At 41.0% G+C, this 14,701-nt stretch overlaps 1 pseudogene; it reads left to right on the top strand.

Annotated features, from left to right (window-relative positions):
• Positions 1-294: 294 nt before the first annotated feature.
• LOC149813822 (putative cellulose synthase A catalytic subunit 6 [UDP-forming]) lies at positions 295-3,203 on the top strand (annotated as a pseudogene).
• Positions 3,204-14,701: the final 11,498 nt, after the last annotated feature.

Here is a 14,701-nt window from a genome sequence, read left to right on the forward strand (position 1 = left end):
CTCCCCGGTCGGATTTTTCGGATTCGGGCTGAGCCGATTGTACCAAAGTAATCTGGACCATAGTCCGGATCTGCCCGTTTTCCATGGTTGGAGTTGGAGAGAACCGGGTTTTGGACGGGTCACATTTTGGACCTAGAGCCCTGTGCTGGTGTAGTGAAAAAAAAAAAAGAAAACACAACTGAATATCACACAGGTGGCTGTGAAGGGGTGTCGGATCTGGTGGATCCAGATCCATATCCGAGTATGAAGTAACGGCACTGGATCCAGGTATGAATTTGATAGGAGTGGATCTAGATGAGACCAGATCTGGGTATGTGTTCAGATGTCAAAAACCACACCCGACCCGTGAAACTTCTATTTTTCTAATATTTCACTTTGAAAAGTTATTGTGCCTTAATTAGTTTTTGGACCAAAGTCGGGCTCATATTTCCTTCCCCCGAAAAAGGAGGGGCGCCCTCATATACATACTGCTGGTTACAGGATGATTATCATAATTCGGCTTGTAGTTGTTGGGTTCTTTTTTCATTATCGAGTTACACATCCAGTGCTAGATGCTTATGCATTGTGGCTGATATCAATCATGTGTGATATCTGGTTTGCCATCTCTTGGATTCTTGATCAGTTCCCAAAGTGGCTTCCAATTGATAGGGAAACTTATCTGGATAGGCTCTCTTTAAGGTGAGTGTTGCACAATGCAACTGTATTTTTCTGTTGTTTGTCTGGTGAAGTTGGATACTCATCTAACTATTTCCCCTTCACATACGAGAAAGAAAGTCAGCCTTCCCAGCTTTCAGCAGTGGACTTGTTTATGAGTACTGTGGATCCTTTAAAGGAGCCACCTCTTGTCACAACACACATTGTTCTGTCCATTCTTGCTGTGGACTATCCTCTGGACAAAGGATCCTGCTATGTTTCTGATGATGGCGTTGCAATGCAGACATTTGAAGCATTATCAGAGATATCGGAGTTTGCAATGAAATGGGTCCCTCTCTGCAAAAAATTCAACATTGAGCCCCAGGAATCAGAGTGGTATTTTGCACAGAAAATTGATTATCTAAAGGACAAGGTCTTGGCATCATTTGTTAAGGAACGAAGGGCTATGAAGGCATGGTAGAATAATCTTTTGCAGACATAGCATTACTTTTTCCTTTTTAGTCTGGATAACTGAATTGTCAATTCACAATTGGATAAACATAGAGTATGAGGAATTCAAGGTCCGGATCAATGCTTTAATTGCAAAAGCTCAGATGGTTCCTGAGAAAGGATGGACAATGCAGGATGGAACTCCTTGGCCTGGAAACAATGTTCGAGATCACCCTGGAATGATTCAGGTGTGCATTTAACGGTCTAGGAAAAAACAGTTTTTGTAATCCATCTCTTATTTCTCTTTTGACATGGAGAAATGCAGGTTTTTCTAGGCGAAAGTGGGGGGCAAGATACAGAAGGGAATGAATTGCCACGTCTTCTGTATGTCTCTAGGGAAAAAGACCTGGGTTTAATCACCACAAGAAGGCTGGTGCAATGAATGCCCTGCTAAATCACTGTTGCTTTATTTGTTCTCAAGTAAAGAAAGAAAAAACTTTGTTTTGACTATTTGCCGGCAATATGTTTTATAGGTTAGAGTCTCCGCTGTGCTCACAAATGCACCTTATATGTTGAACTTGGATTGTGATCATTACATCAACAACAACAAGGCTCTTCGAGAGGCTATGTGTTTTATGATGGACCCATTGTTGGAAAATAAAATTTGTTATGTTCAGTTTCCTCAGAGATTCGATGGTATTGACAGACATGATCGATATGCTAATAGGAACATTGTGTTTTTTATGTAAGCATCCGTAGTATGAATATTTCAGTCGCTCCTTTGATTTTTCTATTTTCTTGAATTTTTTGGCTCAAGCAAATGATCTTAAATGCTGTGGTGCAGAACAGCATGAAAGGCCTGGATGGAATCCAAGATCCTATTTATGTTGGCATCGGGTGCATTTTCAGAAGACTGACACTCTATGTGTATGATGCTCCCAAAACAAAGAAGCCACCTACAAGGACTTGTAATTGTTGGCCAAAATGGTGCTGCTTGGATATAGCCTGGGAAGAAAGAAAAAAAAAGCTACATAGGCCAAATAGGAGAAGAAAAAGAGGGCTTTCTTGAGAGGTGATGCAGGTGCAACAAAGGTGAAGTTAGAGGCCATTAAGGAGGGAATTGAAGGTGAGTTCTTCTATTTTGATTAAATTATGCTCAACACTGTCTTTTTATATATAGACTATAGAGTCAGTCTTGCTCTTTTTTTTCTGTCTACCAAATCTCATTTTTTCATCTGAAAGTGGCAAATATAAATGCAGGTCATCCATTAAGCAATTTCTCATCTTGTGTCTGTTTTTTATTTTCTTTTTTCTGATTGCATTCAAGCTTTTGTGTGCTTGAATCATTTATATGGAAAAATGTTGGAAAAGTAGGAAAGTAGAATAATGCACTCTTTTTTTTCCATCCATGAATGTTTTCACCAATATTTGGACCACTGTAAGGTGATCGTATTAGATGCCGGTCCTTGAGTCTTATTTTTTTCATTATAACTAGACTATGATCCCTAGTTTTTTTTATTTTGAAAGAGGACCATACTAAACTGAGCATTTGTGTAGGCATTGAAAGTGACAAATCAGCTCACGTGTTGGAGCAGAAGTTGGAGAAGTTTGGGCAGTCCCCTGTTTTTGTGGCATCTACCCTTCTTCAGGATGGTAGGACCCTGAAAGGTGCTACTACCACTTCTCTGCTCAAAGAAGCCATTCATGTCATTAGTTGTGAGTGTGAAGATAAGACAGACTGGGAAAGCGCTAAGCAACCTATCCGATTTTCTCCACATATGCTTTATTTACTTAGGCTTTGGGGTGAGTTACTTTCTCTGCAGAGCAAGGATCTTGCTTTTTGGATTTTTCTGTGTGTATGTCTCAATTGATTCTTGGTACTTTTAGAATGTCTCAGTACATTTTGTGTGTGAGAGACGTGTCTCATTCTGTGTGTATGTATGCACATGCATGCATGCATGTTTATTCCAAATTACATTATTTCGATTGGGAAGTTCTGATTGAATTGCCTTATTCCAAATTTAGTATTGGTTGTTATCTTCATCACCATAATCAGACTAGTTCATCGTGAAAATTCACCTTGCTGTGGATAATGTCGTCTTTTTGTTCTTTTGTTGTTTGCCTTTCCTTTTTATGTAGAAGATGCCTTGCCTCAGAAATGATTTGATAAGTGAATTATGTGATGGCTGAGTAAAATTCTTCATGCTGTGTTACACGTGCACTCTACATCCATACCGTAGTCATTCTTTTTGCTTAATTTGGTACTTATCTTCTATGGTTTCTAAATACTGTGAGTTATTGTATTATACCGTGCGATATGATATGATTTTTATAATGCTGCATTGTTAAATTGTATTGTACTTCCTATATATATATTTATTTATTTTGTAATACCCACTAGGGGTAAAATAATTATTTTCATGTAATACGCATATTCCTTTGGAATATATTTTTCTTTTCTTATCTTTCCATTTCTTTTTTTCTTTTTTCATTTTCATCATTGGAGGGGTCCCATCATAAAGTTGTTGGTCCCCTCCAACGACTCTATGGGAGCCCCTCCTTGGGTCCCATGTTGTGTATAAATAAAGGGGCATGCCCTCATTGTATTGTTAAGCTTCTTGGAAGCTATTCTCAATAAGAAGATTTATATTTTTTACCCCTCTCTCTCTCACTTTGTGTTTTTTGCCACTTAGTGGCTTGTTGTATTTTTGCCCATTAGTGGCTCTTTGGTTGAGTGCTTGTGCATTTGCTAGTCACTTTGTGACTCTTTTATATTTTGTGACATGGTATCAAAGCCTTAGTTGTGAAAGCTCTATTTATTTTGTTATTATCTTACTTTTTTGTTGCTCTTTATCGTCCTTCCCTGCAATGGCCGACAAAGACTCAAAGATTGATCTTTCATTGGTGTTGGACATGGCTCTATGCAAGCTCTGAAAACCTGACTGAAACCAGATTTTAGAGACCCTGCTCGTCGGCAAAGTATGCCTGTGCACCCACACACACAACGAAAGCAAGGTGTGGGCCCATAACCCATTGTCGACTAAAACCATCATGGAGTATGAAAACATACCGGAAGCCGCCATAGTCAATCCAGATGAAGCTTGCGTAGATGTGGGTGCTCGACGTTCTTTACAGCCAATCGACACCCACGATGACCCAAGCCGTTAGGTCGAAAGGTTAGCAGGACCCTTAACCTAAATGAGAGAGAGCTCCTTGGTTGCACTCATCAGCAACCATGCCTCTCTTTATATAGGGGAGAAAGAGTAGGTGTTACATGCATGCATTCATGCTTGTGAACCATTAACATTCATGTAACCCCCTCTCCACTTATGTTTTTCATTAAGTGTGGCTTGTGTCAAACCGGGTCACTCTAGGTTGGACCCAATCCGAATGTCCAACACAAGGCTCTCTAGAAAGCCCGCTAGCACTGTGAGGCTCATAGGTTCGACAAGCTGATTATATCTACCTGCTGGGATTCTAATTTTTGGCCTGTGATTGCTCTGATGCACCTCCAGAGTCTGCGTGAGAGGGTTGTTACCTCTGGCCACTACATTGGCCCACGAAGCTCCCCTACTCACTTCTTTCATGACTCCATTCACTGTTTCAACCCCTTCCATTCCTTCTCCTCCCTGCTTCCCCCTTCACCCGGTCTGGCAGGGGCTATTCATCCGCTCCCGCCAGAGAATCACCGTCTTCCCTCTCTATTCGTGTTCTTGCCATGAACTTAAATGAAGCCTTATTTTTTATTCTATCAAACCCTTGAAAATCTAAGAGTGGCATCAAAGCTATTTTAATGGCTCATTATAACCAGCAATTAGAAGCAAGATGTGCACTTATAGACCAACATAATTAATAAACTTTGGGAGGCTATCCAATCATTGGTGGCTCAACAATTGTCAATAGTGGAATCTTCACAATCAATGGTAATGGCAATTTCTTTTACAGAGATGCAAGAACGACGACTTGCTGAAGGTCCCCAATGTTCACGAATACCCTGCAAAAAACAACATGACAGGGAGCGTACCTGAATTCGGCATTGTCCGTGTAGGAAGTTCAACGTTCTCCTCAGCCGGTCGACGCCCACAATGAGCCCAGGCCTTAGGTCGACGGTGAGCAGGACCCTTTCCGCTAAGTCTGAATGCGGAATAGAATTCGGGCAGAGAGATGCTACGAATACTCATCATCTTCGTAGCTCCTAACCCCTTATTTGTAATGGGAGATTAGGCAGTTACGTGAATGTGGTCTCTCCACATTCACGGAACTCCCACCCACTATCTCCATTACTTGGCCACTTACGTGACCCACTAGTAGGTGTCAAACCGGGTTAGACTGTGGGTTGGACACGTAACCCAAAATGTCCAACATTCTCCCACTTGACCCATTGACACCAAAAGTGTACTAAATCGAGGTGTATACCGTTATCTCGATTTAATTCTTTATGTGGGTTCACATGCCACCCTTTATCACAAGGATGAATCGTATGAGTCAAGGATATGAACACCCCTTTATGAAATGTCATATTTCCTTGTACAACGCTACAATTCACCTTCAGTGCTTAGGCATGTAAAGAAATTACCTTTTATGAATAGGTTGGTCTCTTACCTATTCTATTGGTCCTTTAATATTGTTATTATGCTATTCTCTCTAACCCATATGAGAGATTCTTTATGCAAAATCAACAATAACACAAAACCTTAGACAATCAAAACATAAACACAAATGTGATCACATAATGTATTGTCATACATCAGAAGGAATAAAAAAGACCCATCCCCTTTACATGTTGGGAATACAATCCCGGTGCTAGCCCTTTAGTAAGGGGATCCGCAGTCATTTCCTTCGTCCCAATTGTATCAATACATACCAGATGATTCTCAGTCTTTTCTTTAACAACAAAATATTTTAACTCCATGTGTCGACACGATGTTGAGCTCTTGTTGTTATTTGAAAAGGACACAGTTGCTTCATTATCACAAAAGATCTTTAGTGGTCTCTCAATAGAGTCCACTATTCCAAGACCCATAATGAAGTTTCTTATCCAAATGGCCTGAGATAAAATCTCGTATAAAACTAATAATTTTTGTACCAATGGATTTCAGAAATTCCTCCACTGTCTTGCAGTGAGAGATAACACCTCAAATATTTTAAGCCACTCAAGATTGCAAAAAACAACAGGCTAAGATTATTCGAATACTCCCACTTCTCATAGACATCATTTTGAGCGCTCACACTTGTCATAGACAACCTTCAAAACAGTTGTTCTATTCTTCATATAAGTGGGGGATAAATCGCTCTATACGAGATTTATAGTGAAAAGGTAAATATGAGACCTCTTATTATTCACCTTTTCTGAGACAAGGTTAGTTGAGTCATTATCGTTCCACTTTGGTGAAAACGACAATACTCATAGTTGCTCCGTCTCTTCAATTCTCAAGGAATTGACTTCAGTTGATGAAACTAGTAGATCATGAATCTAGAGGCAATTCAGCACTGTACCTTTGGGTATGAATATGCTTCATGGGCTGGAATTCACATCTACTATCACACCCTGTATAAATTTGGAACACAACGACCTACCTTTGGGTAGAATCGATGTTTCATAAATTCACACACAATCATAATTACGAATCTTAATATGGTCCAAAGAATCCTTAATTAACACGACTCAGATCACTTTGGTGATTACATGAATCGGTCAATCAAATCTTTTACCGAAAAATCTATTCGTATTATGGAGCACGCCCATGCACACATTTTAATGCATGTATATTCATGACATAATATAAGTTCATGCTTCAACAAAAATGCATAAACTAATTGTCATAAATTTAGTTACAATTCATGCTTAAAATCATCATGCATAACTTAACCAACGCAAAATACATGAATTAACATGCATAAGTCATGTATTATTCAAAATAAATACTTTATAAAGCATGAAAAAATAACAAAAGCATGCTCATATGGGTAAAACCCAGGGTCCTCAAGTAGGAACCGGTCTAAAAACACTCTGAATCGGTCTGAAATCGCCTTGAACCGGTCATCTAAGGGTCCGAACCTGTTCTAAACCTTATGAATCGATACTTAATATGAACAAAAGTTCATAAAACCCTATGATCGTATGCCAAAATCCCCAAAATCCCTGTATTTCTTTATATTTATGAAAACAGGGTCTCAGCATCCCAGAACCGGTGAAAAACTGGAAAGAACCAGTCAAAAACCGCTCCGAACCGGTTCCGGAAGGGGTCAGATCAGGTTCCTGATCCGATTCAGTCTAAATAGTGTTTGGATCCTGCATTACATGGATCCGATCCAGTTTAAATGGGTTCCGGGTCTGACCCGACCCATACTTAATACGGGTCGAACTCGGCCTGAACCATACCTGGGTCAGACCCGGTCCAAAACAGACCCGGGTCGGACCCGATCGATAACAAAACCAGGTTAGACCCGGTCCTAAATGGACCCCGGGTATGACCCGGTCCATAACAGAACCGGGTTAGACCCGGTCCTAAATGGACCCAGGTTCGACCCGATCCAAACCGGACCTTGGGTACGACCCGGTCCAAACCGGACCCCGGGTACGACCCGGTCCAAATCGGACCCCGGATACAACCCGGTCCAAACCGGACCCCGGGTCGGACCCGGTCCAAACCGGACCCAGGTACGACCCGGTCCTAAACGGACCCCGGGTATGACCCGATCCTAAACGGACCCCAGGTATGACCCGGATCTTAATGGGTCCGGATCGGACCCGATCCAAAATCAGACTCGGGTTCGACCCGGTCCAAACCGGACCCGGTCTAAACCAGACCCCAGGTACAACCCGGTCCCTCATGGACCCGGGTTCGACCCGGTTATTAATGGGTCCGGATCAGACCCATTTCAAAATGGGTCCTTATTGGACCCAATTCGATCCACTGAATGAAATTAAACAGAAACCCGATGGGTTTCTGTTTGAAATTTCAGGGAAACCGAAAAGGGGTTTCCGCCCTTTTCGGTTCCACGGCGACTGATGCCGGACCCCGGAGACCTGCGTCACCCCACGGTGACGCCGGTCCGGCGACAACCCCCTCTTCAGAAGACGTCGCCCCACAGCGACGCTTCACAGTTTCGCCGTCCAATGGCAGAAGACCGGCAACGCCTACCAGTCCGGTGGCAGCTCCGACGACATCAGCAAGGATGCCGCCGACCAATGGCTGCCCTTGCCGGCAAAATGCCCCACAGCGAACCCCGGCGAACCCACCCCTCCGGCGACAGGTATGGGTTAAACATTTTTTTTTATTGTTGTCGCCGGTTTTGCAGGTTACTCCGGCGATGGGGTGGGTAATCCGTGGCGCCGGCAAGACCGCCGCTGTCACCTGCAGTTTTCCGGCAAAAGCCCCTTGCCCGATGACTGAAATGGAAAACAAAGAGAAAAGGGTTTTTTAAACCCCTTTCGACATTTGCCGGTCATATTATCAGGCGACGGCTCCGACGATGATCCCAACGACAGCAAAAAACTCCCTGCAGCCCAGCGGCCACAGGTATAAAACGATTATTTTTTTATGAGGTTTGCCTGAACCGGGAAATTTGATGTCGCCCTTTTCGGCAACAATAGCCGGTGTAGACTGTCGCCCCACGGCGACAATCTACAGCTAATCGGTGGTTGTCGCCCCATGGTGACTCCATCGACGCCAAATCGTCGAAACGGCCTACACAGCCACACACAGCGGAAATGCGTGGCATTGTGGGCCCATAACCCAATGTTGACGAATACTCGACAAAAAACATGACAGGGAGCGTACCTGAATTCGCCATTGTCCGTGTAGGAAGTTCGGCGTTCTCCTCAGCCGGTCGACGCCCACAATGAGCCCAGGCATTAGGTCGATGGTGAGCAGGACCCTTTCCGCTAAGTCTGAATGCGGAATAGAATTCGGGCAGGGAGATGCTACGAATACTCATCATCTTCGTAGCTCCTAACCCCTTATTTGTAATGGGAGATTAGGCAGTTACGTGAATGTGGTCTCTCCACATTCACGTAACTCCCACCCACTATCTCCATTACTTGGCCACTTATGTGACCCACTAGTAGGTGTCAAACCGGGTCAGACTGTGGGTTGGACCCGTAACCCAAAATAACATCGTCATCGTTTAACTGAAGTGCATAAAGAAAAATCAATGAATAAAAGCACCACCAATAAAAGCTTCCTAATTAAAAGGCTTACATAAGAAAAATTTGTGCATGATCTTTGCTGGCGTTTGTGATGAAAAATGACATGACGGCCATAGTTGTAAAGGAAAACAATTATTTTGGATAGTGCATATGGTAGTGGAAGCCCAACACGAAAGTAACAGGTGGGTGTAAATAACTTAGGGCCAACCTTAGAATAAGGAATAATAAGATTATTGTGAAATTATATTGATGTAACAGGCAATAAGAAATGCTGATTTGAATGGGTAGGGATAGGAAACATGAAGATAGAATAGGATACGCAAAGTTAGAGATTGGCAGTAGTATCTATTAATTTAAATACGCTAATATTAAGATGATGATATTCCCTTTTATATAATAAAACTATCTATTATAAGATGTACGACACTCTCAAAGTGAAAGAATAATATTGGTAAGTATTGGAGAATTAATCCCCCCCTCTCTCTCTCTCCCATTATGTCATTGTCCATACCCTACATATAATTTATTTATTATTATTTTTGGTGCAGTGGGGTGTTTCCTGGGCCCCTCCATGCCTCCCCGCCCCACCGGTTTCACCTTTGACTATCATGTGTATTGCAATGCCTCTAACTTACATGACTCATGCATAAATGTGAAAAGATAGGTCCTAAGTGGCCAAGACTCGGTAGTCCACGATGCATACGCTAGTATGGACACTTCACTTCAATTCCTGGTTGTTGAAAAGAAAAGGAGAAAGGTTCCAATCTCATGTTCACTATGAGCGCTATGATTGGTACGATGGTGTCCAAAGGAATGCAACTCTTAGTGCTGCTGATGCAGGCAGTAAAGTTTGATAGTAGGCCAAGAAGTTGATTGGTTATGAACAGTCAACTATGAGTTTGGACCCTACACTGGCGCATTGTTTGGGATGATGGTAACTCTTTTTGATAGGCAAGTTGGAGCTTAACCAGTTGGGGTTTTATCTCAAAATTGTTGGGTAATAACATTGTTTATTTTTTTCTACATTTACTTAAGTTTGTAGGTTATCAAAAAATTTAAAAGTTTAGTTCCACATTGATGGATTGTGAAAACTTCTCATGAGTTTATATAATAGAGAGTTGCATTTATGGGCAAGGTTCATTCTGCCATATCAATTAAACTTTGAACTTATCTTGACTTTTTATGATATTTTTCAGTATTTGAGACAATTTTATCTTCAAGACCAAGACCGAGCCTCATTAGCTTTTGACTAACCCATTTAAGAGCTTTGACCAACTGTTTTTGAGCTAAGACCCAACTAACCCAAGAAGTTGGAGCTTTTGTTAACTCAATCCATCGTTCCTGCATGACTCCTTTATTACAGATGATTGACTTTTGATTTCATGCATTTTTTAGATAGATTTGATCCTAACAGGGTCATCTTTGGCCTTTTGACTGTGCTTTTTATCTTTTAACTTAGCTCAACCCATAACCTCCTTTCTCTTAACCATTTGGGCCTTTATGATCGGTAGCCATTGGCCATTGATTGCTGGCCATTTGATCCCCTTTATGAGGCTGCTGAGGATGAAGCCTATATATACCCCAGTCCTCTCTCATTCTTTTCATTACTTACAAGTTATCTCTCTCTCTCTTCCTAATGGGTTCAAACATTGACTTAGTCAAGGCTCTAACTAAGTTCAGCCTAGGATCTAAGCCTAGCTTAAGGTCGACTTAAATTTATCAAAGGGCTATTTAAGGTGGTTCGTATCGAGTTTCTTGATTTCACCCAGTGCAGGGCGTGGGACGACCTTCATGATTAGGCAAAATCTTGATTGCATCCTGGGAGGGGAGTTGCATGGATACCCATTACACCAAGGACTCGGTCTTAAGTGGGGCGACTATCACTTTAAAAATAGTGCACCTAACACATGCTTCCAAACATACCTGGTTCATGCTCAATTGCCATACCCACTGAGATACCCAACATAACCACCATGAGATTTGAACCTGAGACCCCTTGGTTATGATAGAATGTGCATGATTTGGAGCTCTGATACTGCATCAATGTGACACATTTTGTTTTGAAGAAAATCTCAAAATCTCATGATATTTTGAAATTTCCATGGTTCCCCGACCCCCCTTGGTTTCGGCCCTGACTGCCAAGTCTATTGCAATGCCTTATTGGAATAAGGCTTCTAATTCCATGCAGCAAGTTCAAGCCTACTCTTGGACGATTACACAAAAAATGAACAAAATTGATACAGTAAAGTGCATGGAAAAGGATAGCACAACTCTGACTTATATGGCATTCATGTATAAATGTGAAAATAAAGGTCCTGAGTGGGCAAGACTCAGTAGTCTAAGATGCAGTCACTAGTATGGACATGAATCATGTCTTTTTTTTTGAATTTATAACCTGAAGAAACCACTCTCAGTACAAAGACCTGGTCCCGCTGGCTCAGCCTGCCATACTTATGGTCGTCGTGCCGATAACATAAAACTCCGAGGCTAGAACCCCTGTCCCCAGGGCTTATGCTACGCATCGGCTTGCGCTGAGGAGTGACACCCATGAAAATCAAACCTTGACTGCCTTTCTAGCAGCAGTCAAGGCCCCACCCCACTTCACCAACCCCCCTTGCACATGAATAATGTCTTCATTTCAGTTCTTGTCTGTTGAAAAGGAGCAAGATTCCAATCTCTTTTTCAATATGAATGTAATGACTACTCTTGGGCCTTTATTGGATTAAGGCTTCTAACCTTATGCAGCAAGTTCAAGCCTACTCTTAGAGGATTACACAAAAATGAACAAAATTGATAGCATGGAAAATGATAGCACAACTCTGACTTATATAGCATTCATGCATAAATGTGAAAATAAAGGTCCTGAGTGGGCAAGACTCAGTAGTCTACGATGCAGTCGCTAGTATAGACATGAATGATGTCTTCATTTCAATTCGTGTCTGTTGAAAAAGAGGAGCAAGATTCCAATCTCTTTTTCCATATGAATGTAATGGTTGGTACAATGACGACCAAAGAAATGCAACTCTTAGTGCTCTTGATGCAGGCAGTAAAGTTCGATAGTGGTCGAAGAAGTTGATTGGTAATGGAGAGTCAACTATGAGTTTGGACCCTACACTGGTGCATTGTTTGGGATGATGATGACTCTTTTTCATAAGCAAGTTGGGGAATAATCACCGTGGGATTTGAACTGAAATCCCTTGGTTATGATAGAATGAGCATGATTGAGTGCTGCTGATAATGTATCATGTCACAAATTTTGTTCTCAAGAAAATCTTATGATATTTTGAAAATCTTAGGGTTTTCTTTCCAAGGTATGAAGAAAATATTAACAAATAAAAAATAAAAGATATAAAAGACATAAAAAAGTATTAATAAAAAATAAATTGTATAGATATAACATAAAATTGCTTTTATTGATCAATATTGTGATAAACATGTGATATCTTAATTAGTATAGAGAATATTTTGAAAAAATCAACAAATTTTCTTGTATTGTATTGGCTTTTGAAAGGAATGCTTTCATCAGGACCCCTTTCCGTTAGCACCTTAAAAGAAAAAAATAGTTGTAGGTGTTTTTTTTGCTTAATTTGAACCTATAGATGTGTTTACCATTGCTTATTTATAAAAGAACATACTTTTGATTGAATTAATTTAATCAAAATACTTTTAACATTTTATCATCAATTTTAGTGCAAAATAAGTTATTAATTTTTTTTGCTTCTCTAGCAAACTCATTTGAGGATAAAAAAATACTTAATTTAGTATATATTTTTTACTGAGTAAACTATGATAAATACATCTACATGTTCAAACTAAGGAATTAAAACATCTGCAGCTACTATTCTTTTTGCAGTGTACTTGTAAAAAGTTTTTTTTTTTTTAGAAAAGTAAGCAATAGCCGATCATAGAAAAGAACAAGAAAGAGAAGAACGAGGAAGAAATGGGGAAAGACAAAATTAGGTGTCCAGTCTAATAGCGGAGAGGGTGGTGTATGTTCCCCCCGATGATTCACTGAATCCCACGTCTGTGTTCGGGGCTTTGAATGAGCACCACGTATACAAGCACATGGGGCTTGTATTCCCGTGTATGTTGACATAACTTTGCATCGGACTCTGGTGTTGTTGCAAAGACTTAAGTACCCTTTCTTGCTATTCTTCTCATAAAGTGATGGTTTGAGAAAATAACAAAAATGCCCTTCATTCAAAAAAGAAAAAACAAACAGTTCAAAAAAAGGACAAACATGTCCTCCATCTAGAAAGTCGAGGATGATGTTGACTCTTCAAAGTCTTCTTCTTTCTCCGTTCAAAAAAAGGACAAACATGTCCTCCATCCAGAAAGTCGAGGATGGTGTTGACTCTTCAAAGTCTTCTTCTTCTTTCTCCGTTCAAAAAAAAGACAAACATGTCCTCCATCCAGAAAGTCGAGGATGATGTTGACTCTTCAAAGTCTTCTTCTTCTTTCTCCATAAAACACTGTAAAACCCTCTCTCTCTCTCTAGAGAAGAAATCAAGGGAGGCAAAGAGTTCTCCCTGGAGAAGGCCATGAACATCAACCCTCTCACTCTCTCTCTCTTCTCTCTCTACTTCTGTGCACATCCAATAGACGATCCTACATTGCTCCATCAAACACCGACTGACCTGCACACTGACTGTAGCATCGTTCAACTTGAAGAGTTGTGGAGTCTGATTCAGAGTTTTTGCCCTTACAGGAAAAGGGTTTGGGGGCTCCTCCTAGCGTGGGTAGCATCGTTCAACTTGATTCGTTGTGGAGCCTGATTTAGAGTTTTTGCCCTTACAGGAGGGGGGTCCGGGGGCTCCCCCCCGGCGCGGGGGTCCAGAGGGGGGCGCCCTTGGTGGGGGGCTCGGGGGGAAACGCCCTCCGAACCAAATTTTTTTGGGGCCTTCCAACAACGATTTGTAGTGCTATCGGGCTTTCCTACAGCGATTTGTAGTAATTTTGGGTCTCCAACAAGCCTCACAAAGATTTATAGTGTTATCCGGCTTTTCAACAGCGATTTGTAGTGTCTTCCGCAAATCGCTATAGCGATTTATAGTATTTTTGGATCTCACTATAGCGATTTGTAGTGTCTTCCGCAAATCGCTATAGCGATTTATAGTGTTTTTGAATCTCACTATAGCGATTTGTAGTGTCTTCCGCAAATCGTTATAGCAATTTATAGTGTTTTTGAATCTCACTATAGCGATTTGTAGTGTCTTCCGCAAATCGCTATAGCGATTTATAATGTTATTCAATAAACAAATCGCTCTAAATCGCTACCCGAATTAGGACCAACTTGTCAGGGTCATATCTCCTTAACCGGAGGTCATATTTCAAATCCGTAAAAAATGGTGTCTTCGTTATTGAGTCTAGTTTATTCCTGTAAATTTTAAGCAATTTCTATTGTATTTCATTCCTCATTTTAACTAAAAACCAGACCCTTATTATTTTGTGTTATTTGAGTTACAC

This window comes from Nuphar pumila, chromosome 16, assembly GCF_984573655.1.
Source record: "Nuphar pumila chromosome 16, dmNupPumi1.hap1.1, whole genome shotgun sequence".
NCBI classification, from domain to species: Eukaryota; Viridiplantae; Streptophyta; class Magnoliopsida; order Nymphaeales; family Nymphaeaceae; genus Nuphar; species Nuphar pumila.